General features: G+C 44.0%; 1 protein-coding gene across 4 annotated transcripts in view; it reads left to right on the top strand.

The window, feature by feature from the left end:
* Positions 1–25,865, top strand: part of CDH11 (cadherin 11) — a 153,890-nt gene that overhangs the window by 64,448 nt on the left and 63,577 nt on the right. The window contains exon 1 of one of the 4 annotated variants that reach the window (XM_049622785.1): positions 21,519–21,795. The exons of the other annotated variants lie outside the window; for them this stretch is intronic. The gene's annotated coding sequence lies outside the window, so the exon portion shown is untranslated. Of the gene's footprint in view, positions 1–21,518; positions 21,796–25,865 lie in introns of those variants that run through there. 4 annotated transcript variants of the gene reach the window in all.

Below are 25,865 nucleotides of genomic sequence, written 5' to 3'. Positions count from 1 at the left end.
TATTTTATTTTATATATAAAATATATATATATATATATATTTTTTTTTTTTTTCCTCTTTATCCCCACTGCCATCATCCAAACATGATCCTGTTTCTCCAGGATTACAGTTGTTGCCACCTGACAGGTCATTTTGCCTCTGGGGTTACTTCAACTCCAGCATGTTGTATCTTTCATACAAATCCTAAACAATGTCCCTACATCTGGATACTATTTTATTTTCCTGCTTAATCTTTTCAATATCAGAGATATGGATTCCTTAATAAACTTCTTCCATGACAAGGCCACTGTTTTGCTGTCTAGATTCATCTCTTGGCCGTTCTCTCTGTACACCCAGCCCTTACTATACGCGTCTACTGTACGATCTACTATAGGGTACAACTGTATTTACACAAAGTCCCATAATTTCTCTTTCCTTACAAGCTAACTCTCACTCACTTTATATCTTGGCTTGCACCTCGCTATCTCTAAGGAATTCTCTCTGATCCCTGTAGACTGAGTAATAGGTGTCTCCTAGGCAACACTTTAGTAGTCCAAGATTACACCATTTACTATGACTTCAACATTGGGCTGTAATTATCTATTTAATTGTCTATCTTCCCAGCTATACCTGGAGATTCTCGAGGGCAGGACTTACTTGGGGACTGCTGTGTTCCTAGTTGCAACCACTGTATCTGGCCTCAAGTAGGTTCTCAATAAATATTAATCAAACATATGAATAGGAACTTAAGTATATTTTGAATAGAAGATGAGGAAGGGCAGCTGATGTTACCAGAGAAAAGTCAGAATAATGGCAGCTAACAGGTATTGATTGCTTAGTACACATCGGGCAGATAAGATCTTTAAAGGCATCACCCCCCATAATCCTTGCAAAAACCTAATGTGGTAGGTACTATAAATATCCAAGATTTTCTAAATGATAAAAATGAGTCTTAGAGAAGATAAGCAGCTTGTGTATGACCATATTGCCATAATTTTTATCCTTGGAAATTTTTATCCTTGAGATGCGTGACTTTAGCTAGAGCGTATGTATTTTACCACTCCCTTATTTTCTCTTATCCGTGAATGAATCTGCTCTGTACGGACAAAAAAAAATTTCCTCCACATGAGGCAGGACTCTTTTCTCACAGTCCACACAAGCTTTTGTTACATAGATGGTCATCCACTGTGACTAGACCTGTAAATCTTTGGTGATTTTCCGGGTGTTCGTATACTCATATTTTAATGCGAGTCTGTCTGAGGACAAAATTCCAATTTGGGGAGGCCCCCCAAATCTTTCTCCCCTGCTCTGATTGATGTTTATTGTGGGAATAAACCAATGAATGAAAACTCTCTTCAAGGAGCAGAGTGGCCCTTCCCTGTGAAGGCACCAGTATGATCTGCTGTGTATGACTGGCTCCCCTCAAATTAGCATATTTTGCACTCATTTGCTCCAAAGCCTGGCTCAGCAGACAAGATGCATCCCTCCTGTAGAAATGTCTGGAATGATGATCATCTCATTTCTGACAAGCCAAATGGGTCTCTTGGTTTCATTGGCCCTGTGAATTATTCAATAGAACATGCAACTGACATTTCCTATTTTTCTACATAATAGGGACAATTAGAATGAGGTATCAATGAAGCAGAGTCAGAAGTTAAATAGAAAGTACTTGAATTTAATTTCTCTTTTAGGAAATCTGCTACTTGTCTTTGTTTTTGGTTGTTTTTTTTTTTCCTATTTAGAAATTAAGAACAGCCTAGTTTGAAAAGTTCTGCATAGCCTCTTTCTAAGGAGAGCAAGGTAAACTATTCTAATGTTCATAAAACCCTTGACAAAAAACCACAGCATGGTATAGACAGAATGGCCACTTGATCTTTCAGGCTAAGATTCTTGTTTACAGAAAGGATTTTATTTTATTTTATTTTATTTTATTTTATTTTATTTTATTTTATTTACTTTACTTTACTTTACTTTACTTTACTTTACTTCACTTTACTTCACTTTACTTTACTTTATTTACCTAGAAGAAAGGAAAGACTTGTTCATGATTATACTATAAGGTTTTGGAAGAACAAAACAAAATTAGCCAACAACTTAGGCTGAGGACTCAGATTCTTGGTCCATGATCAGTTCACAATGCCAGCATTTCTTGAAGGTATGTTTTTTGAAGGCAGAGATGAAAGGGCACTTCCCTTTTCCTGGAGGAGCTTCCAATCAAGTTGCTCTGTATAAAGTGCTCAAAATCCAAGTAGGAAGAAAAAAGAGATGGGGTAGAGAGAAAGACTTGTAACAAATGGTGGTGACAGGGTTCGGGCTTATAGGATCAGCTCTTAGGCTGACCTCCAGGGAGATCCACTTGAGCCTCATTCCTGGCACACATTTTACTTAGGTGTCTCCTCAGAGCAAGGGAGGAATGACCTAGGTTAGCTACAGGATAGTGCTTCTCAGCCCTGCTACCTGGCTGGGCTTGTATAGTAGGGCACTGGGGCAGATAGGAATGCCTTGAAGTGAAAAGTATTTGCCCTTCTGTTCATGAAAAGCTTACATGCATTGAGATTCTCCTGAATGATAATCAGCAGGGGCCAGTGGTCACAGGTCACCCAATTATCTTTCATTTGCATAAAAATCAATCCCAAAAAGCCGCTTGGGGGGGGGGGGCGGCTCACCTGTGTTGAAGTATCCACCAGGCCCTGCTTTGTCCCTGACAGTCTGAAATGTTGGCAGCCTGCCTTCTAACCCCCTGTGCCTGCTGGGTCTGTCTGTGAATGCACATTTCCTATTTTGGGATGTAGGCCATTGTGGAGAAAGAGGCCAAGTATCTGTCTATAGCTGGTGTCACCTGAATAAAAAACAGACAGTCCACTTGCTGACTTCTTTGCCGATCTTCAGTCTGTGCGATGTGACTGTCAGTACCACAATCAACCAAGAATTACAGGAAGCTCTTGTGTGCTGGGCAACTTCAACCAAAGTTGTGGTTATTTGATCTTGCTTTATTTAACTAACGGTGAACAAAATGCAGAGACTACTCCTGATAATAACTGTAAGAGCTGATATTTAATGAGTGGGCCTACGTGCGGCCACTGTGCTACATGCTTTACATTCACGATCTTGTTGGATATCACCAGAACTTCGAGTGGTATGTGCAGTCATCACAATTCTTTTGTAGATGAGGACCTTGAGGTCCAGAGAGGTTAACATGAACTTGCCAAGGGACATCTGATTAACAGTGGGTAGAGCTAGGGTCTCTTCTCCTGAGCACTGACTCTTCCAGTTCTTTTGCAGCCTTCATGAACTTGGAGGGCAATTGTGTTACAATTCTTTGGGTATGGCCATGTCCTCAATCTCCACTTGGTTATAAAGGAGACTCAGGCTTCTGGCTAATGCATTAGTATGCAGCTGAATGTATGCGCTCTGTGAGAGGTAACACATTGGGAGAGGCAAAGAGAACCCTGAATATGTTAACTTATCAGCCATCTCTTGAGAACTGTTCTTGTTGTAGCCATTGGACTAGGTACTGGAAATAAAACAATGGGACAAGTGCACGTGCATCGGGGGATACAACAATGAAACTAAAGTCATGCCTCGAAGAACCTCCCTTCTTGTGATGGAGCCAAGCTGGCAGACAAATAACCATGGTGCATAGCTCCTTCTAGACAGGTCCAGGGTCGCACAAGATGCACAGAGGGACTGTGGAAATAGTAGAAAAAAGAGGAAATCGGGAAGCTCCAGTAGAGAGGTGACCTTTAGACGTGAAGCCTGAGTAAGAGTTTACCAGGAAAAGATCAGGAAGAATTTTGCAGTATAGAAGTTCTGTAGAGACAGAGAGCAGTACAGCAGTTCTTGAGCCAGTGTTTGTCATGATGAGGTGGGCTATTTTTGTCTTTATTATCCTTAACTAGATAAGACTGTTAAATAGATGAAGATGGTTTGAAATTCAAAAGGTGATAAAAGGTCTACAGACAATTAAGTCTCCTTCAATGCCTGTCCTTTCTTGGAGGCAGCTGCTACTTTTGGATTCATATGTGACTGTCCAGAGATTTTCTGGACAGTTAGAACCAACATATCCACATAGTCATTCATCTCTACCTATGACTACCTATCTGTACCTATCTGTACACTCTCCTCATCTGTACCTATAGATCGTATCTAGCTATAGACACTGTTATGCACACTGTTCCAGAAAAAGAAAACTTTATGAAGTTTTTCTCATTGTTTGCTTTACGTGCTCTCCTTTGATTTTAAACTTTTTAAAATTAAGAAAAATAACAAACCTGCAGAAAGTTGCAAAAATAAAACAATGAATTCTTAGGAACCCTTCATCTAGAATCACTGATTTTTGAAAATCATTTTGTCACGTTGCATGCAATGATTGTATGGATTTAATCCCTAATGAAGATACAGCTTGGATGTCAGTTACCTGCGTGAGCTTCCTCTCCCCAGCACTTACTTCCTGAGACAACCCAGGTATACCTGAAATCTAGAACATGTTCCACTTCGTGTCAGTTGCTCTGAGATGCCCTAAGCAGCAAATCCAGGTCCAGGATGGAGACATCAGGAAGGGCCATTCTTTGGGCCACCGGTTATCTACCTTGTGGTCATCTTCGGGAAGGGGTTTTGCCCTCTTTGGTCAAGTGCTCACTCAGCAAGAAGTGAGTGTCTCAGACAGGTGAGCATACTCTCTGCACTTACTTTTCTGGGCCCATTGGAACACACAGTCCAGTTAAAATCTAATCACTTCATTTCCGACAACCGGCCGTGTAGATAGCGTGACTCTCCTTTTCTGCTTGTCAACTCCAGAGAGGCAAACCTCAGAGTCTGGTGTAGAATTCCCTCCTTTTCAAGATCAAAGCTCCTGACTGCTCAAGTTATCTGTGTACTTCCTCCATGCATTTCATGGCCAGGGACAGTTTGTATTCTATGTGAGAGGGACTTTGAATAATGTGACAGGCAGGAAGTAACCCAAGGAGACGGTGTGATATGGCTTTGTAGTCAAGTGCTCAGGGTCTAGGAGTATTGTTTTCAGGTATTCATCCATCCATTCATTCATTCATTCACTCATCAAATAATTACTGAAAGCCTCCGTGGCACTCTTTCATGTTTTGTGTCAAGACCTGTACGTGCTCTTTGCAGACTGTGTGATGGTGATGTGTGGGGTGGCAGCCATACAGACATCTCTCGGCTGGAGAACAGGTGAAACCGAGAGTGCAGGGGTAGAATCTTTGAAGGAATGACTTCCTAGCCATCTATCCATTCCTTCATGCAGTAAACACATATTTACTGACTGCTTGCTCCATCCTGATTCCACACGTGCACCTGTGAATATGCCTATGTCGGTCCTATGTTCGTGGAACTCACATGCCAGTGAGGGCATGTCTCCTGCACTCCCTCTAGTCTACCTGTTCCTTATGTTGGTTCCATTAGGAAGGTTCAGCTGCTCCCACTGTTTCAGGACAAAAATCAGGCCATTGCCTGTCAGCCCTCCCTGGCTTCATGTGATTCCTAAGCCACAGAATCACCATTTCCTCCGGAGGCTACTAACCCAAATTACCCTGTGCCCTGTGGGGGACTCAAGCTCAAGGAAGTTTGAAAGAGCAGAGAAGGAAAGGTAACAAGCCATACTGAAATCTGCCACCAATTAATTGTGTCTGCTGAGGATCTAGAAGGCTGCAGCCTGACACCTGCCAGATGCCTCTATTTGGAAGCTTTAGAAAAATTGTGGAGAGGCCAGTGAGTTCATCTTTTCGAGAGGCTCTGAATTTTAGAATCTAAGCACCATTCCAAATGCTGTTAGGTTGCCACAGCAACAGTTCTTATACACTTTTTTTTAAGAAAATGAATTTAAAAAAAATTTGGCCACACACTTGCAAGGGCAAGTGAGAAGGTGCCTCTCTAAATGAATGTCTGGTAAGTTTCCTGAAGTACTATGTTTCTGTCCATAACAAATACTATTTTGGACCTCTCAACACTTCCAGTTTCACTTAGAATTTCCACTTGAAAAATGGACCCGGGAGGATTGTTATTCATTGCCCCTAACCCGTTTACGTCAGGCTTTGGGCAAAGAAAGAAAAAGCCTTTATCGCTTATGTAGTTTCACTCTTGTCAAGGGTTGGAGCAGAACCCGCAATGGCAGCGAGCAGCCTGTGCTCACACGGGAACGGCCGGGGGGGCTGGCGCTTGGGCTCCTGAGAGCACGTCCAGCTCGGTGCCCACTTCCCCAGTGCTTCTTCCCCTCCAAGCTGCTGCAGGGTTTCTCTTAAACAACTACAGGGCGCTCCGCTTGTAAGACTGACAAGACCCAACCTCCACTCCCTCTCATCTTCTGAAGCTCCCATGTCATCCCGCATTTACTCTGCATCCGCATCTTACTGCCAGTAGTCTTGGAACTCACTGTGATGCTTCCCTTCAGATTCCCTTGCATGAGTTTTCCTTCTCTGTCCCCATTTCTCTGGATATGCAGAGAGGAATCTCCTCCAGATGGAGTGCCCTGACCCTGTGAGATAGAGCTTGCCACTTCTTTCCCCCTAGTCCTTTGGTTTCTTGGGGGGGTCTCAACATGCCTTCTATGGGCCCTAGGCAGTTGAAGTTCACCTTCATGAGCTCCTTTTGCCATAAAAATAATATATTTTATGATTGTTTTCGTATAAAGATGAATATAATCTTCTACCCTAGAAGGCCAATTTTTCTTCTGACATTCAAAGAAGCTGTGTGAGGATGTGGAGAAAAAGGAACCCTGTGCACTGTTGGTAGGAATGCAAACTGGTGCAGCCACTATGGAAAACAGTATGGAAGATCCTCAAAAAAACAAACAAAAAAACCCCAAAAAAACTAACTAAAAATAGAACTACCGTATGATCCAGTAATTCCACCTCTGCGTATTTACCCACAGGGGCCAAAAAAAAAACTAAGTCAAAAAGATATATACACCCCCATATTTGTTGGAGAGTTATTTCCAGTAGCCAAGACATAGAAGCAACCCAAGTGTCCATAGACAGATGAATGGATAAAGACAATATGGCGCGCACGCGCACACACACACACCCACACACACACACACACACACACACACACAGACTGGAATATTACTCAACAATAAAAGAGAAGGAAATGTTGCCATTTACAGCAATGTGGATGGACCTTGAGGGCAGTATGCTAAGAGAAATATGTCAGATAGAGAAAGACAAATACTGTATGATCTCACTTATATGTAGAATCTGAAAAAAGTAAATAAATAAAACTGAATTCATAGGTACAGAGAACAGGTTCGTGGTTGCCAGAGGCTGGGGGTGGGGAGTGGGCAAAATAGGTGAGGGTGATCAAAAGGTACAAAGTTCCAATTAGAAAATAAATAAGTCCTGGGGATATAATGTATAGCATGATGACAATATTTAATAATACTATATTGGATATTTGAAAGTTGCTAAGAAAGTAGATCCTAAAAGTTTTCATCACAAGAAAAAAAAAAGAACTATAGCTATGTGTAGTGACAGATGTTAACCAAATCTATTGTGGTGATCATTTTGCAATATATACAAATATCAAATCACCATATTGTACACCTGAAACTATATAATGGTATATGTCTATTATATCTCAATTCAAAAAAACCAAAAAGACAAAAAAAAAAACATTCCTGTGAGCCCCTAAAGTATTATGGGCCCCCGGCACTGTGCCTGATGGAGATGTCCATGGCATTCCTTTGTGACCTTATTGCCATTTATTTGTCTACACGTCTGCAGGATCTTTGAGGATGGAAGTTGGCTGCTTCATGCTGTGTCTTCTGTCACAGTGCAGGGGGTATATGTGCACACTTGGTGAATGGGCCTTCACAGGAATGAGACATAGTCTGATCCACTGCTGAGGGTTTTGGCTGGCACTCCCAGATAAGGCAGTGCTTACTGCTCCAAGTCCATTTTCAGAAGGGACAACCTCCTCCCTTCCCACTACCTGTACAGCCCTTCCTTCTGCGTCACCCGCTTTGATCCCTGCACTTGGATATTTTCCATCTCATTCTCTGGAAGAATAAACTGAATCAACCTGAGAGAGGTTAAGCAGTCTAGAAAACAGTTGTCTCCTGTTCAGAGTCACACATAGTATATGGAGCCATGATTGATTGATTTAAAGACAGACAGACAGAGAGAGAGAGAGAGAGAGAGAGAGAGAGTGAGGGACAGTGCAAGCAGGGGAGGGGCACAGAGAGAGAGAGAGAGGGAGAAAGAAAGAAAGGAAGAAAGAGAGAAAGAGAAGCCCAAACAGGCTCTGCACTATGACTACAGAGCTCAATGTGGGGCTCGAACCCATGGACTGTGAGATCATGACCTGAGCCAGATCAAGAGTCAGACACCCAATGGACTGAGCCACCCAGGCAACCCCCGTGGAGCCAAGATTCGAAGTCCCTTTTCTCTTCTAAGACTCCTGCCAGTGCTCTCTGGCACCACAGATCTACCGCTCCAAATCGCCAACCCTTCATTTTCCATACCAAGATCTGTAAGAAACAGTAGATCTCAGCGTAGGCAGAACTGCTTCTAAACTCCACACTGCCATATGCTCCCCTATTTTGCCTTCACCAGAGGACTGGTGTCCCCAGCCAGCAGGCGTGCTTTTGGGAGAGAACCTGCAGCTCTCCACCCCTTCAGGACTTGCCTCAGTTGCAGCTCCAGCCAAGGTCATGGCCCCTCCTGGGGGAAGCCAACATCTGATGTCTGGATCAACAGGGCTTTGGCCCTCTCGGCTGTACCTGAGATCATTTGGAAGGGCCATCCTCGCCCAGAGCACTGCACAGGGTTACCTGAGCCTGTTGTCGGCCTCCAGCATATCTCACTTTCTCTCTCTGTCTGCTCCTGCTTCCTTTCCCTCACACATGCATCATTCTCAAGGGCACCCCGTAATAAACATCCGCATGGGAAACTCCATCTCAGAGTTGTCTTCCCAGAGAACCCAACCTGCCACAAAACTCTATTGTGCAACAAGCCTCCTTGTATCTGCATGAATACACCAGATTCATTTGTACCTTCATTGTTTTCATTGAATGTGTATTCATTGGATGCTTTGCACTGTGCTAAGTACCAAGATACTGTGAGGAGCAAGACAAGACACGACCTCTGGTCGCATGGAGCTTAAATCACTTCTACTCTGAAGACAGATTTTAATCCTGTTTAATCCGTGCTTCTCCCAGAAGCTGGCTGCCCCTGCACTTAGGTGGGGGCCGGGGAGGGGGTTGGGCAAGAGAGGTTCCCCATTGAGTCCTGCTGATTGCTTTGCAAAATAAATGCTGCTTCCAAGCGTGTATGAACAGCTTTCTCCTGATCCATGAGAAGACTCCTTCGCTCCCTTCTTTGCCCAGAGTGAGGCCAGAGTGAGGTCTAGGTTAGGAGGGGCAAGAGCTGGAGCAGGAGAACTGGGGGTGCAGTGACTGCCCAGAGTGAGAGGGAAGACAGAGGTGCAGATGACCAGGCCTGCAGGAAGCAAGGTCAGGGTCAGAAGTTTAACTGAGAAGATGAGGTGGAGGGGATACAGGTAGAGGTTTAATCAGCAGCCAAGTGGGGGCAGGGATTGGAGAGTGACTGCCGTTGCCCGCAGTCCTTCCTGAAAAATACGTCATGACATCCGTCTTAATCAGAATAAAACACAGACCCTGTGCTGACAGTGCCATCTAGACATGATCACTCCCCACACCTCTGCCCTTGCCTGGCTCCCTCAGCCATACTGGACATTGCTCTTCCTTGAACAGACCCAGCCCTTTCTAGCCTCAGGGGCTTGGCATTCTGTGCTCCCTCCATCTGGGTCACCTCACATGCCTGGGGGCTTGTCATCATTCAGGGTTCAGCTTAAATGCCACCCCTGAGGCCATTCCTGACATCACAGCCTCACCTGCCACTCCCCGCCCCCCTGCGCCCAGGTACCCAGGTATTCCACATTTCATCGTTCTGTCTAATCCTTCGCAACAGCTATCTCAATCTGTGAAGCCCATGTCTGTATTCTTTCATGGCTTCCGTGTTTTATTGTCCATTTCCTCAGTGGTAGTCTAAGTCCCTGAGGCTCAGAGACAAGGTCTGCCTTGCCCACCTTATATCTTCAACATCAAAAGCAATGCTGTTCCCATTAGTAGCGGCTCAGTAAACATTTCTTGAGCGAATGACTGAGCCAGTACCTACGTTTCGAATGTTTCCCCGATGGGTCAACAGGAATATGCCAGAGCATGGGCTCCTCCATGCTGCTGAGTGGAGTAGAATTTTCAGACCTCTCTCTCTACCCCTCATTCTCATCCTCTGTCTCTGTCCCTCTCCCTCTCTCAGTTCCTCCTGGGCCATCAGTCAGATTTGAGTGGCATCAGTTCCTGGAGCTCTCCACTCTTGGGATGCCAATAGCTGCATAATGGCTTCTCTGCCTGTACATCTCCACATTAACACAGGCCTTTCCGGCCTGCTCCGGCTTGCCTGACCCATCTCCCATCAGGAAAGAATGTGCATCTGTAATACTCTGGAAAATTAAGGCTGACATGCAGTTTGGTACCCAAAGTGGTTTCAGTGAAGCAAACGCGGAGAATAATAGCCGTGCACTTAAATGCTTGAGCAGGTATCAATCAGAGAAACATTCCAATAATCCATGTTTATAAAGCTCGTTAGTACAAATTTTTGAAATAGCACTTACTCCACTCCATTCTTGACAAATGGTGTTTGTAGCCATTGTGATATTTTATTTCAATTATGTGCCGGAGTTGTAGGGAGAGGCTTTCTGACAATAGCAAGGCATAAGCCATTTTTAGTGTGCTTCTATCACTATTCCCGTTGCTAAACTCGACTGGACAGTTCATTAAGATGAAAAATTAACAGCACATGCTTTGGGGAGAATAATCATGGAACATGACAGCTTGCGGAGGCATCGGCACGCAGAAGCAAGACAAACGTGCTGGTCTTCGGTAGAAGTGGCGATTAGCCAATCCGTCAGAAGCCATGAGTTTACTGAGACCCTACTTGTGTGCTCAGCCCTGAGCTGAGGTGCTGGGGGAAAGAAAATGCAGGAAACATGGCCTTTGAACTCCAACAATATAACCATCTATTTGGAAAGGCTGGGGAGATTTCAGCTGTCAATCTGGGAGCCCCAGAGGGATATACATCAAACGCCTGACACTTTGGTGCTGAATATAAGTCCAGGAGTAATTCAGTGTGGACCTCAGAGATTTCTTAGACCTTGAAGAATAGCAACATGTTCATTAGCAAACTATGAACTAAATATAGTAGCTGCTAATGGCTAAGAGTTTGCTTTTGAGTGGTGATGAGAATGTTCTAGAACAAGACAGTGGTAGATTGATGCACAACTTTGCAGATACACTAAATAAACAAACAAAACAAACAAACAAACAAAAAACCCACTGAACTGTGAACTTCCAAAGGATAGACTTGATGATATCTGAATTTTGTTTCAAGAAAACTGTTATTTTTCTAAAGTATTCTACAAATTCTACATAGCTAAATTATAGTAAATTTGTTACATGCTCAGAGAATTGAGTTTAGTTCAAATAGAAAAAAAGGGATGGGGCAGACTTACATCGACAGAAAGGAGGCATACACCCATTTTACAGACGAGGACATGAAGAATAAGATCAGTTCATGTCTTGCCCATGAAGCCACAGACCTGGCAAGTAATGGGACTGGGACTTCGCCTCCAGCCTTTCTGGCTCCAGAGCTTGGATGCTTCCCACCCCACTTTGCTGGTACCCAGAAAAACAGATCCTGGAATGCAGTAATAACATGAAAGACAGCAAAGATCATGATTCGCCTCAGCAAAGCATCCTCACCATTTTCTCTCTCTCTCTCTCTCTGTCTGTCTCTCTCTCATCAGTTCTTACAGCATCCCTGTGAGGGATGAGCAGGTATGAGTGTGCCTACTGGAGGTGGAGGTGGGGTAGGTCTCAGGACAAAAGGGGGATGGAGAGAACGGAGATCGAGTCGGTTTTCCCAGGCTGCATAAAGAGCTCTGCAGCCTCTTCCAGACATTCGAGGTGTTCCCGCCTCCACTTAGGTCTCTGTCTCTCCCTGGACTTGTGCGTGCATCCTTTTTCTCCAACGCAAGCGGAATGTCTGAGTGAAACCATAGAGATGTGGGATCCACGGACATTTAGAAACAAGGCTTGGAATTAGGTATCCTGTCCGTTAAGTATAGAAGTAAATGCTGTTTCTTTTCTCCTCTGTAGAAGGAGCAGATGCACTTTTCTATTGTAAAGCACGCGTCTAGATTAAAGCCACTTAAGTCATTATCTCCCCTGCAGTTCATAAGAGAGCTTCTGATGTCATTCTCAGCTTTCGAGTGTAAATACTGGGTCAAATTCCCATCCTGTTGGACAGGATGGAAATCTGACTCAACATTTGTAAATACTGCTGCATTTAATTCATTTTCACGGGGATATTTGCTTCCCCAGCAGACGGGAATCACAGCATCCTGGGAAACAGCCTGTGTAGGAATCAGGATGCATTAACCTAAGCAGTGAGATCAAAACAAAAGCTCTGTTTGCCGTCTCCCACCAGAGCCCAAATCCCGGCTGTCCCTGCTGGGTGGCTGCATTCAGGAAGCGTAAATAAAATTAGATCCTCGTGGGGTAAGGAGGAACTGGGGTTTACCAAACGGAAGGCTTAAGCAGCCAACATTCTCTTTTCCCATTTCATTGACTTTTCTTTTTAGCTCTTAAGAGGTGAAAGGAACAATAAAATAATAATAGTAATAATAATAACAATCATACTAATTAAAGGTTAATACTTCCTGAAATATATCCTTGCCTATTTCAGAGTATTTGCCTTTTTAACCCTCATTGAAGGTTGACTCAGAAGTAGGAATGGCCGGATTGTGGTCTTGTTTCAGCCTGCTGCTTGCCGGGAAGGAGACTGCTCTGTGTCTCTCTTGGCTCATAAGTCAACTGTGGGGTGATTATAATAATCACCCGATAATCAGTGTCTACTCTATAGGGATTTTGTGACAGCTGAAGGTGGTATTACCTCTAATGCACTTGCACCCATGCATGTCGCCTAGAAAGGCTCCCTAAACAGGACTCAGGCTGGTGGTGATAGCAATGCACCAGTCTGTACCATTCCAGATATACAGGTGTTTCCAAATGTGGGGCTGTATAGGCAGAGGTTCTCAGCCATCGATGGAATCCAGGCGACAGGCAGGTACTTTTTTCCCAGTGTGTGTGCGCAGTCTTACGGTGGAGAGCTGGCTTCCTGTTGAACTGGCCTGAGTATCTGCTTGTCAAGGTGGCAGTCAGTCTCCCTGGGTTTGGTGGCCCTGCACGCTGGTTACCATGGGCAGGTGCTTGTCTCTGCAAAAGGGCACCAACCTGCAAAAATGCTCCACAGGCTACAGAGGCAGCACAGTATATGGGGCAGGAGTGGTGTCATGGAAACTGGGTTGGAATTTCAGTTCTGCCTCTAACTGTGCCCTGAGCGGAACAGCTACTCTCTCTTGCTAATGTTTTTATTGTTGTTGTTTTCATGGAACTGGGAATAGTGACTATCTTGACTGTCTCATGGCTTGAGGAAGGTCTTGCATTTTTTTAAGTTGTGAAATTGCACTCGTCCGCCTCCATCCCCAGTGCCATGTCGCCCAGCTAGGAGCATGGGCCAAAGACTCACCCTGCGTGCATCATTTCTGCTTCCTGTGAGCTGGTTCCGTGTGACTGAAGCCAGGTGATTTGACCCCAAGAAGCTTCAGTTTGCTCATCTGTTAAATGGGTATATTAGTTTGCTATTGGTATTGTAACAAACTACCATAAACTCGGTGGCTGAAAACAATACAATTTCATTATTTGAGAGTTTTGGAGATCAGAAGTTCAAAATGAGTCCTATGGGCTGAAACCAGGTTGTTGTCAGGGCTAGTTTCCTTCCGGAGGTCCTAGGGGAGAATCTTATTTCTTGTCTGTTTCAGAGTCTCAGGCCTCCTGCATCCCTTGGCTAATGGCTTCTTCCTCCATCTTCAAAGCTCACACGCCATCCTCTGCTTCCCTCACGGCTGCTTCTTTCTCTGTCTCTCCTGCCTCCCTCTTATAAGCATCTTGTGATTATCTGGAGCCCAGGCTCATCTGCCCACCTCAAGGCCCTCAAGGCCCTTAATTTGACCACATCTGCAGAGTCCTCTTTGCCAGACAAGTTGACCAGGGCATGTTGAGAATTAATATGTGGGCATCTATGGGGAAGGGATAGTATTCTTGCTCATAGGACTATTGCAAAAGTCAAATGAGATAATGCATCTAAAATACCTAGCCCAGTTCCCTAACTCAACAAATGTTTCTTCTCCTTAGAAGTACTGATACTGACCTATGCTCAAATACCTCTGGGAGATAACTGGGCATTACCACACCTCTAAGTGCCACAGCTCTGCTCTCTGGCAGGAGCAGGTCCCTCTTTGGCAGTGGCTGGAGGCTTCCTCTTAGCCTGGAAGCTGGTCTGTGCAGATAATTTTGTCTGCATTACACACCCTCCAGCAGGGCTAGCTCCCCAAGGTGAGCCTCCTTTCTAAGCCTGAGCTTTCTTATTTGAAAAGTGAGGTCAGGGTGAAGGGCTTGACTCTGGGGTTCTTACTTCCATTGAGAATCTATGAACTACAAAAGGAAAGAAAGAAAGAAAGAGAGAGAGAGAGAGAGGGAGGGGAGGAAGAAAGAAAGAAAGAAAGAAAGAAAGAAAGAAAGAAAGAAAGAAAAGAAAGAAAAGAAAGAAGGAAAGAGAGAGAGGGGGAGGGAGGGAGGGAAGAAGGAAGGAAGGAAGGAAGGAAGGAAGGAAGGAAGGAAGTGAAAGAAAATCTATGAGCTACAATAATTGATCACATGTGAATCCAAAAAATGTGCAAGTTGGTGTTAAGGTGTATTTACTGGCTTCTCAGAGAAAACTGCCCATTGCAAAACAGCAGCAGTGGAAACGATGGCCCTCTCCAGCCATCCAGGAGCCTCTGTACGAGGGTTCCTAACTGTGGGTGCTTCTGGCTCAGGCTGGACTATACAATGACGTATCTGGGAGGCTGGCACTGGGCACTTTCTGTAATGAGTGGCAAGTGAAGATTTGAGCTCTAGCTTCCAAGATGAAGGCGGGGGCTGAATTCTTCTCTGTAAAAGTGCCATTGTTCATGGATCAAGGACTGAAGAGGGGAAACGTGGAAAGAGGAAGAAGCCTACTGTGTGTCAGACATGGCTTCCTATCATTTAATTCTACCACTTTGCCTTGTGCACCGAGCATTTTATCTCCATTTTTCAAATGAGAAAACAGAGGCTGAGAAAGACTGAATAATTTGCCTGATGCCTCACAGCTGGTAAGTGGCACGAGAAGAGGGAAATTGAATTAATACTTCAAATCTAAAACGGAGCTTCTTGGCTGAAACAGCAGGGCCCTGCAGCCGCCAGAGTGATAGGGTCTGCTCTCCCTGTGACGGTGCACGTTGCAGGCCATTCGGTCGCCCCCATGAGCACCCCCCCCACTCACCCTAATGGACAGAAAGCTAAGGCCACAGAATATTGTGTTTCAGCATTTTCTCTTTCACCTGTAATGTTTGCAAAAAGCATCTCTGTCTGCCCAGTCATCTTCTTTTCAGCCCTGTCTTCCCATCTCAAATTCAATCTTTTCCTAGTTATTTCAGGCAGAGAGTTGAGTGATGGATGTTGGCAAACAGAGTGAGACTTTAGTATTCCCATGATCCCTCTTGCTTTCAGAGTTAACCTCCCTCTGGGCGCCGGACCCTGCCTGTGGTGCTGCCTTCACCTCTGATGCTTCTGGAGCTGTTCTGGGGGTCTGTTTTCAATCATTTTAGAAATGGCAAGAGTATGTCTGGGAAGAATATTGAAGCTCATCAGATTTATCCAGAGACAAGATGGGTGTGAGAAGATTGCCACCGAACAGGGGTTTGTGGCTCTAATGAGTTGGCTCTGTAGTTCTTTTGTAACTCAGAAGCTTCTCCATAAGGACTTTTGGATGGATGGTTTCAAATGTTTGCACAGAATCAATCTCTTTAATGGCAAGCAACAGTTCCTATGGAGGGGGAACAGAGACACCTTCCCAGCAGGTGTAGTATTAGATGCAGTGTCACCAAGAGTCCTGAGCAGAAGGGAAGCCAAGCCTTGATTCAAGTACATATGACATTTCTAACCTGCTGCAAGCCACAGTGGAAGTCAAGAGGCTCCAGGACTGGAGAAACAAAACAAAACAAAACAAAACAGAACAAAACACCATAGAATTTTTCTTCTCTCTGAGAAAGGCTGTACCCATCAGGCTGTCCACCTTAAAGTCAAATTGCTAAAAGTTAAACCTCTAAGATATGATGGTCAGGGGGTGTCACTAGTTTGACCTTGAGTGAGTTACCTTTCCAACCTTCAGTTTCTTCATCTCTAACCCCATAGAGCCGTGTGCTGATTAACTAAATAAAGCATGCAAAGTGTTTGGCACAGTGCTGAGCATGGAATAAGCACCCAGGAGTTGTGAGCCACCGCATCACAGGCTGCTGTTAATCAGCTGTGTCCTTCTGGAGGCGAAGTTTCCACTGCAGACTGAATTGAGGTTGATTTTGGAGCTGTCCACTCCCAAATGGAAACTATGCTCCCCCTCAGGGAACATTTTTTCCATTCTTGGGGTAGGATTTTCAGCCTAAGCCCTACTCTCATGATTGCAGCCTGAATGCTCACTAACATCTCAGAACATTAGAGCATATGACTTATTCTTTTATTCCCCATCAATAAAATGAGGGTAATAATAACCCTTACCTTTGTCAGCTGATGTGTAAAATGAGCTAATGTTGGTGAAAGCCCTTTGTAAATTACAAAGTGTGATAAAGTATGAATTATTATTGTGATTGCTCTATTCCAGGCAATTCATAAACAATGCAGAAAATTAAGGATGCATACTACTGACATTCAAAAAGCATTTATGCCTTTTTAAGTATATAGCTATAAACCATCAGCAGATGGGTTTGACAATACAGTCTTCAATCTGATTTAAATATTAGTAACCACCCACTGAGTGTGACTTTCTAGCAGGGACAACGCAGCAGATGCCAGCAGGCAATGGGGCATAATGGTTAGTGGAGACAGCCCTGGTTCCACCCAGTGCATACCAGGAAGTGATGTACTTGGTGACTTTGCTCTGAGTTACCAAAGGTCTTCTGAACCTCACTTCACTTCCCTCTCTTGTAAAATAGAGGCAGTAATACCCACCTCACTGAGTTGTGGTGAAGGGTAAGTAAGGTGATGATCACAAAGCCCTGGATGTGTCACCTAGCACAGGGGACCTGGAGCCTCCTCATTGCAGCCCCCTTGCCCCTCTGATTGACAGATGTTCTCTCTTTTCCTTAAGTCCCTAACTGAAATGCTAATCAGGGTTCTAGCCCTTGTCCTCAGTTGGGCTCCCAGCAGCCTCACTGAGGTCACTGCCACCTCAGCTCAGCATCCCACCTCCCGGCAGCTAACTGGTCCTGCTCACCTTCAGGCTCCCAAGATCAGTTCCGGCATGGCCAGGTCTTGGCAGATTCAATGCCTTCTGTTGATAAATCTGTATTGTGGGTGGTGGGGTGGGGGGGGTGGATGGAGTGGAAGGCAACCTGTTAAAGGCAGTGTAAGCGGCCTGAACTCCTGGTCATGTCCGTCCAATGGTGAGGGGCCTACCTGGAGTCCAAGGACCTGATGTTACCAGCCAACTCTATTTGGACAGTCCAGTTACAGTCAAGTCCACATTGTTTCACTGACAACCAAACAAATATAAAATTGACCTTAACACTATTAAGTTCTGGGGGCCAAGCTGTTCATGCCGGTAATAGTAATAGGTAGTATTTATTGAGCACTTACTATATGCCACACACAGTGTCCAGCACATCACAAGAATTACTTATTTACCTACTTATTTCTAGAGAGCACAAGTGGGGGAGGGGCAGAGAAAGAGGGAGAATCCCAAGCAGGCTCTGTGTGGAGCCCTATGCAGGGCTCAAACTCATTAACCGCAACATTATGACCTGAGCTCAAATCAAGGGACAGATGCTTAACCAACTGAGCCATTCAGCGCCCCAAGAATTATCTTATTTAATCTTCACAACAAGGCAAGGAGAGATGTGCTATACCAGTACCCCCATTTTTCATATGAGGCCATGAGACGAGGAAGAGTGGAGGTCAGCTTTAAATCCAGTGCTCTTGAAGGTGGCAGTGGGGACACTGCATGGGATAAATGCCCTGGAAGAAGGGTGGCAAAGATGAACTGAGAAATCATCCAGTCCACTGGATGACTGCACTCTGCCCTTCCCCACCTGTGTTAGTGTCCTGGGGCTGCCATAGTAACAAAGTATCACAAGCGGGGTGGCTTAAACAACAGAAATTTATTGGATCACAGTTCTGGAGGCCAGAAGTCCAAAATCAAGGTGTTGGGCAGAGTTGACTTCTTCTGAGGGCTGTGAGAGAGACTCTCTGTCATAGATTCCTCCTAGCTTCTGGTATCCTCAGGCATTCCTTGGCTTATAAATGGTATCCCCCACCCCCTGTTCAAATTTCCCCTGTTTATAAGAACACCAATGATACTCGATTAGAGTCCACCTGAATCACCTCATTTTAACTTCATCATTTGCAAAAAAACATCTTTCTAAATAAGGTCACCTTCACAGCTGCTGGAGTCAGACTTCGACATCTTTTTGGGAGGCATCATTTGACCACAATTCCATCCAAGCTCTGCTTCTGCTGTGCTCAATATCATGCCACCTGCTGGAGATAAGGTGATGAACGGAACTTACATGATCCCCATTGTCATGGAGCACTGATGATGCAGTCCTGGAGAATTTCTGTCACTAGACCCTCTCGGTACTGCTGCTAAACCTCTTATCAGCAATTCCAAATGGCTCATCGAAGGGGACAAGTGAATGTAGCTTTGTCACTCTGAGAAAACCTAAAGACAGCATAATTGGAGACAAAAATTAATATTTGTTTAACTTTATTTGCATGCGCACATCTCCAATTCATCCACTGCTTTGTGCGGTGACATGTGATTTCTTGAAGTCTGTAAGTGTTTTGTTGGACATGTCCCCCTAGTTTACTGGTGGGTGTCATCATAGGCCTCCCAGACCAAGTGCTGCAAACACTTGGTAGTTTTATGGTAGTGGGATGTACCACTTCTTAGATGGAAGAATGATTAGCCTTTGTTCTGTTTAATTAAGCCTCACTTAATGGGCAAACGTTTTCTTTAACAAGCTTGCTGTCACCTCTTCAGTTATTTAAGGCAGTTCACTTCACATCAGGGGGGAAAAAAGAGAGAAAGGAAAAAAAATTCTCATTTGCTCAAACTCGATTGGTCTAAGGAAAAATGTGGCTGTCTGGAAGGTGCCTAATTGCCTCTGTGATGGTGCACTTCTTCTCTATTTAGTCCTAGGCTTCTTATTGAAACGCTAATCAGGGTTAGGTCTCACCTCTTGATGAATGATTCTGTAAAAACTTGATATGCCTCAGCTTAGCTAGGAACGTCTTCGTGCAAGTGTAATGCCACTCCGACTGAATGGGGAGATAACTAATGCCCTTAATTTTGTAAAGATGGCTGTGATTTGGTACATACAGTGCAGATCAGGGGAAATCAGAATGAAATTAATTTCCTTCTTTGCAGAGGCACCACCTTGGTTATATCATGAGCCACTTTGCCTTGGCTGCTTTTGCTGGGGATTTAAAGAAGGCTTGGCACATGTACTTGGGCGTATTTCTTATAGCCAGGGTCAGGTTTAGGTTATCTCATTTCATCTGACACCAGAACTTGACTTAAGTTTTGTCTGATTTTGTTTCATTTGTCAAGTAGGAATAATTGTCCCTATGTCATAAGACTGTAAACAGTATCGTTCTAGATCAAAGGCTCACGTTATAGGAGCATAGTGAGTATTTTTTCCTTTCTCTCTATTCCCTGCCCCTCCCCACCCCCCACCAGTCCTTGAAGAGGCGACACAGGGTGTTGTTTTGGGGGTCCCCCCCCCCCCCCCCCCCAGCCAGCAGTCAGGCACCTATTCTAAATCTGAGTCGTAGGCTGCTTCTAAGTTCTAAGGTTTGACACTTCCTGATGGAAAATGAATAATGGAAGCATATACCCATTTAGTTTAACTGCAGGACCCCACAATTCTGGACATGTGGCTATTTCTGCATGACTTTCCAACTTTGCATGCTGCAGGACAGGTATAAATGCAAGCACTGGCCAAAGCACAAATGTTAGTATTATAATTGCTGTTGGTCATTAGTGTATGTGTGGTTTACCATCTGCCTACATTTCCTGCCCCACCCTTTCCTCTTTCTTGAGCATCATTTGTGCTTTTACAGCCCCAGATTCCTATCATTATCTGAACACAGACTCTCATTTCACGTCTTAGATATTGGCTCCTGTTGTTCCCACTGCCTAGATTGCTTTTCCTACCCTTAAACATCTCATCCATTCCTATATATCACTTCAAGACTTCATTTAGGTTTATCAGGTAGATCCTCGCTGAGCAACCACATCATTGTACCGTTGTACCCTGGTTTATAGTACATCTCCGCTCAGCTCTCTCACAACCAACGCCCCCATCAAAGCACGTTTCATGACATGTTTACCATTTTCTGGGCTGCCTTGCAGCCTGCCACCACCACCATTACACTCTCGGTGACTTGAGGACCATGGCAGCATCTCTTTGTTGACTGTCTCTGCTTAGCTCGGCTCCAGGTTCTCACTGCATGCTCTGGGCATGTTTTATGCACGTATCTTTATCAATTTTTTGTGTGTATGTGAACAAACATCGATGAGTGCTGCATTCTTGAAAGTTGCCTACTAATCAGGCATGGTGTGTGCTCCTAATATAAATGATCCTGACTCTGAGACTTGGGTATTGGTTGTTTTCTGAGAACTAAAGTCAACTCAGAGGATGAAAGAGAACATTATTCCTAATTCCTCAATCAATTATCACTGTAGATAATCCTTTCATCCTTGGGCCTTTTACATTGTAGGTTACCTGTCAATATCCAAGGGTCTATTCTATCTTCTCTAGGGAAATCCAAGATCCTTCCTTGGTTTTCTCTGACCTCGGTTACACTGATGTTAAAGGTCTCAAACTGTCAACATTTCTCCAGATGTGATCTCTTCTGCCCAGTGGTGCTGCTTCCCTGAGGACTAGGCAACAGCATTATGAGTTTGCAAAGAAGATGCTTGGAGACAAAATGATTCTGGGATTTAGATAAAAATAACTTGAGGCTTGGAGATTGACTTGCCTAGTCCAGTTTTTTTTTTTTTTTTAATAGATGAGTTTCCACTTTGTCAGACAAACATACAGGACTTCCAGTCAAATGTGAAAGTCAGATAAAAAACAAATTAATCGTTTTAATATCCAGTTAAATATGAAAGATAAAAAAACAAATAATCATTTTAAATCTGTCCCTCCAAATTGCATGGGATGTACTTTTTCTCAGAATAAATGTTTTTTTTTTAATTCAAATTTCATTGGGTGTCCTGTATTTTTATTTGCTAGATCTGACACCCCTAGTTCCCCCAAAAGTAAATGACACGGCCATTATGATCTAATAGGCTTGACGTCATGGGAGTGGTAGGGTTTGAAACACACAGACTTTCTGAGTCTCAAATGAGTATTCAGTTCTAAGTCATACGATTAGGAATGTAAATTTTTCTACTTTAGCACAAAGTGCTTTTTGCAAGCTTGTGATGATTATTCCTAGAAATCCATCTCATCTCAGCAAAGCAAGAGTTGGTTTAACACAGGATACAACTCAAGAGAAATGAGCCGTATTAAGACAGCTTTAAGAGAACTTGTAATAATTTTGTCACTTTGGCACACCGGAAGCCTGGCTGCAAATCCCAGGTGAGTTCCCATTAAGGCTACGTCCTCTCTTTAAAAATGCAGAATTTTTTTGTTGTATAGGATATTGAGAAAAATGACAAAGGGATTGTTTTGAGGAGAACCAAGCCACACAATGGAATAAAGGCATACAATTTAAAGTATCCATTTAGCTAGCATACATCATTTCCACTTATCTTCAATATAAAATTTCAATTCCCCATGCTTATTAAAGAGAAATGATATAGGGGCGCCTGGGTGGCGCAGTCGGTTGAGCGTCCGACTTCAGCCAGGTCACGATCTCGCGGTCCGTGAGTTCGAGCCCCGCGTCAGGCTCTGGGCTGATGGCTCGGAGCCTGGAGCCTGTTTCCGATTCTGTGTCTCCCTCTCTCTCTGCCCCTCCCCCGTTCATGCTCTGTCTCTCTCTGTCCCAAAAATAAATAAAAAACGTTGAAAAAAAAATTAAAAAAAAAAAAAAAAGAGAAATGATATAAAATTCTTTGGCCAGTTATGAGTGAAAGAATTGCCACTATTCTGCTATAATCTGAATCCCTCGTTTTTCTCATGATTTTCTTTTCTAAGATGGCTACACCGGAAAAAAAAATCACATGTTTATTACACTTTGCCTAAAAAAATGTATCTTTATATGCTCACATTTCGATCTCCGTGCCAGGTTTATGATTTGTAATTATTAGAAGACTTTGCTTCAACAAAATATGTCAACAAAATATCCTTTTGTTTTTTTCCTTATGACTTGAGGAACATTTTTTCTGGCTTATCATTTGGGTACCATTGGTATTTCAGTCTGAATTTTCCCAAAGTGATACCTCCATCCCCTCCTCATGTCAAAAAACCTATGTTCTGCTTACTTCATGCTAGCATCACTTTTCCTGATTTGAAAAGTCATTAGGTGGGTGATGGGTATTGACGACGGCACCTGTTGGGATGAGCACAAGGTGTTGTATGGAAACCAGTTTTGACAATGAATTTCATATTTAAAAAAACAAAGATAATGCTGCTATAGAAAACTAAAAAAATATAAAAACAGGGAGGGGGCAAAACAGAAGAGACTAATAAATATGGAGAACAAACTCCGTATTTGGAGTTTGGGATATGGGAGGGGTGGTGGGAGGTGGGATGGGCTAAATGGGTACGGGGCACTAAGGAATCTACTGAAATCATTGTTGCACTATGTGCTAACTAATTTGGATATAAATTTAAAAAAATAAAAAATAAAACAAGTTAAAATAAAAAAAATAAATAAAAAACAAAAAAAGAAAAGTCATTTCCTTTTTTGCGTGTGAAAAATAGTCACCTGGACACATCCATGTGTGCCACTTAAACTTTTGTTCCTCAGCAGCAAACCTTGATGTTTACCCAAACACTGACGGTCGGTATCTGTTGGAGCCCATGTGCTCACTAGTAAAATACTGACATAAGAAAAGGATATAAATTATGTATCAACCAAAGGCTGGCTCAGTTCACTCTGAACAGGACAAAGCAGGATTCAGCAGCACCTTACAAAGACTCAGCCCTAAAGTCTGTTGGAATATCTCAGCTGCAGAGTGAGGAAGCGAAGGGAGGCGAGGTGTCAGCATGTGTGAGTGTCTTGGGGGGTGGGAAGCTTGAACAACTCTACTGCAGTAGAAAGTACTAAGACCCCAGAGTCCTCAATCTGGGCTGGTACATAGAGGATCCTTGTGGGGGAAGAGTGCAGTCAGTGCCAGAGATACACAGATATAGGCAGGAGGCAGCATCCTTTACTGTCTCCTCTGTCCACGTACAAGCAGTAGGTAAAAATGCCAGAGGCAGGGCAGACCCCAGGGAGAAAAACCTGGCACGGCCTCAGCAATGCAGCTGGGCTTCTCAGCACAACAGTCGTGGGGAGGACGAGACAGGGAGTTTCCTATGAAATGAGGCATAAGCCTGGCTTCAGGGGAGGGCTGAGGAGGAGGCCGTGGAGCTTTCCTCCCATTTCTACCAGGCAGAATTCTACCCATTTTCTATCCAGATCTAGGTCCTTGCTTCATGAAGTGGCCATGCCATTCTGAATATATCTTGACCTCTCCTGATGTTTATATTTATAGTAATTTTAAGGAGCTGATTTGATCTGGAGCTGTTAGTTATTTTCTGAGTGTGTACATTTGTCAAATCAGCGAGCTTTCAAGTTCTGAATCCCCCCACGACCTCTACCTTGTGAGTTCTGGGTGGACTTGGTTAGAATGCTGGACTTGAGATCTGAACATGTGTAGGTGTGGAAAAGATGGAGGAGTGGAACTAAGACCTTGGAGGTGCAGAGGGCCCATGCCTGGGACACCCAGTGCCATGATTAGATTAAGAACCAGAAACAGGCTATGAACCACGAGACCCAGATATATTTCTGTGACCTCGTGGGCAGACATCCTTGAGATGCAAGAGTGGGTATTTCCATCACAGATGTCTTGCCAGGAAGGCAGTAATTCCTTGATGGCATAGTTAATGACACAGAGCAATAGTTTGTTGTTCCTTATTGATCTGCTCCTTGGTTGATTGAGTCAAATGTGATCTAAAAGGACTTTTCCTTGGGGTTCCTGGTGTCTCAGTCAGTTAAGTGTCATCTGACTCTTGATTTCTGCTCAGGTCACGACGTTATGGTTTGTGAGATCAAGCCCTCGTCAGGCTCTGTGCTGACAGTGTGGAACCTGCTCGGAATTCTCTCTCTCCTTCTTTCTCTGCCCCACCTCTGCTTGTGCGCGCTCTCTCTCGCTCTCTCTCTCAAAATAAATGAACTTTAAAAGGGCTTTCTCTTACCGAGTGATCCTAGAGAGCCTTTTCTGCCTTACCAATGGTACCATGGATTGCAAATCTGCCTTTCCAGTAAAATGTTTTTGGAAAGAGGTACTTAGTCGATCAATGTAAGGTGCCTGAGAGCAATGGCAAAACTTATTCCTGGTTGCACGTGCATCTCCTAGGGAGACCTGGGGAAACAACCAGTTGGACTTTGTCACACTGGCGCTCTATGAACGGATTCAAGTTTTATATTATTTTGCTTGTTTATGCAATTTAATAAAGAACTGAAGCTAGTGTCACCTCCTTTCCTGTTGAAAACAGGATCGAAGGCATGGCTTAATTCTCTTTGCAGTGTGGGTATTGAATTAACCAGCGGTGTGAGCAGTGGTTGGATAACAGCCACTCTTCCTGTCAGAGAATAATTCCAGGCCTCACCTTCGTGCCCTCAGATGAAATATTGATGTGCGGGACTTGCCTCTACCACCATGTAACTCTTCCTTCCCTGAGCGATGTAGTCACTCTTTTTAACAACCATTAGCTCATGAGATCTCACAGAGCCACTTCATGTTGAGCTGGCTCCTTTGTTAGAAGATATTTATTGTCTGGCTGCCCTCCTACGGTTCCCTGCACCGCTTGCCTTTTAGTCATCATTAGCACCTCCTTTGGAGGCTGAGGCAGTGAAGGATGTAGAGCAAAATTTTGTTCTAATGTGGAAAACATTATGAAGGAGAGGTTTAAAAATCATGGTTCATTCATTCAAGGACTATTTGGAAGAGTGGAGCACGCTGAAGAACCTCTGGGGGTGGGGCGATTCCTCTAAGGAAACATCGAAGGAGCTGGTGATGGTTGACCCTTGGGTGGAATATCCACTTTCTAAAACTCCTAGTAATGCATGCGTTTCTTGAGGGCAAAGAACATGTTTCACCAAATTCATAGCATTTAACTAGTGCAGAATCCTAGTCTCCACAAATATTTAATTGGTTGCCATGTGGAATGAAATTTAGCTGAATTCTGACCATGCCCAGGAATTTAAATTAAGACCTCCATAGGAGAATTACAGAGGAGTTCAACACAAAAGGTAGATAGGCAAGAGCTTTCGAACAGTCAAATTCCATTTTGGGTATTAATCAGTCACATGAACGAAAGTCAGTGCCCTGAAAGCAAAGTGCCCCAAGCCCTTGTTTCCTTATCTGGACAGTGAATGCCCTAACACAAAACTCCGGAGGATGCTGTGGAGAAAGAGGTAATCAAGAATGTATGTAAAGCAGGGCTCCTGGGTGGCTCAGTCAGTTAAGTGTCCAACTTTGGCTCAGGTCATGATCTCA

This window comes from Panthera uncia (genome assembly GCF_023721935.1).
Source record: "Panthera uncia isolate 11264 chromosome E2 unlocalized genomic scaffold, Puncia_PCG_1.0 HiC_scaffold_20, whole genome shotgun sequence".
NCBI lineage: Eukaryota > Metazoa > Chordata > Mammalia > Carnivora > Felidae > Panthera > Panthera uncia.
The sequence above is the reverse complement of the archived record's forward strand: the minus strand, read 5'-3'. Positions and strand labels throughout refer to the sequence as shown.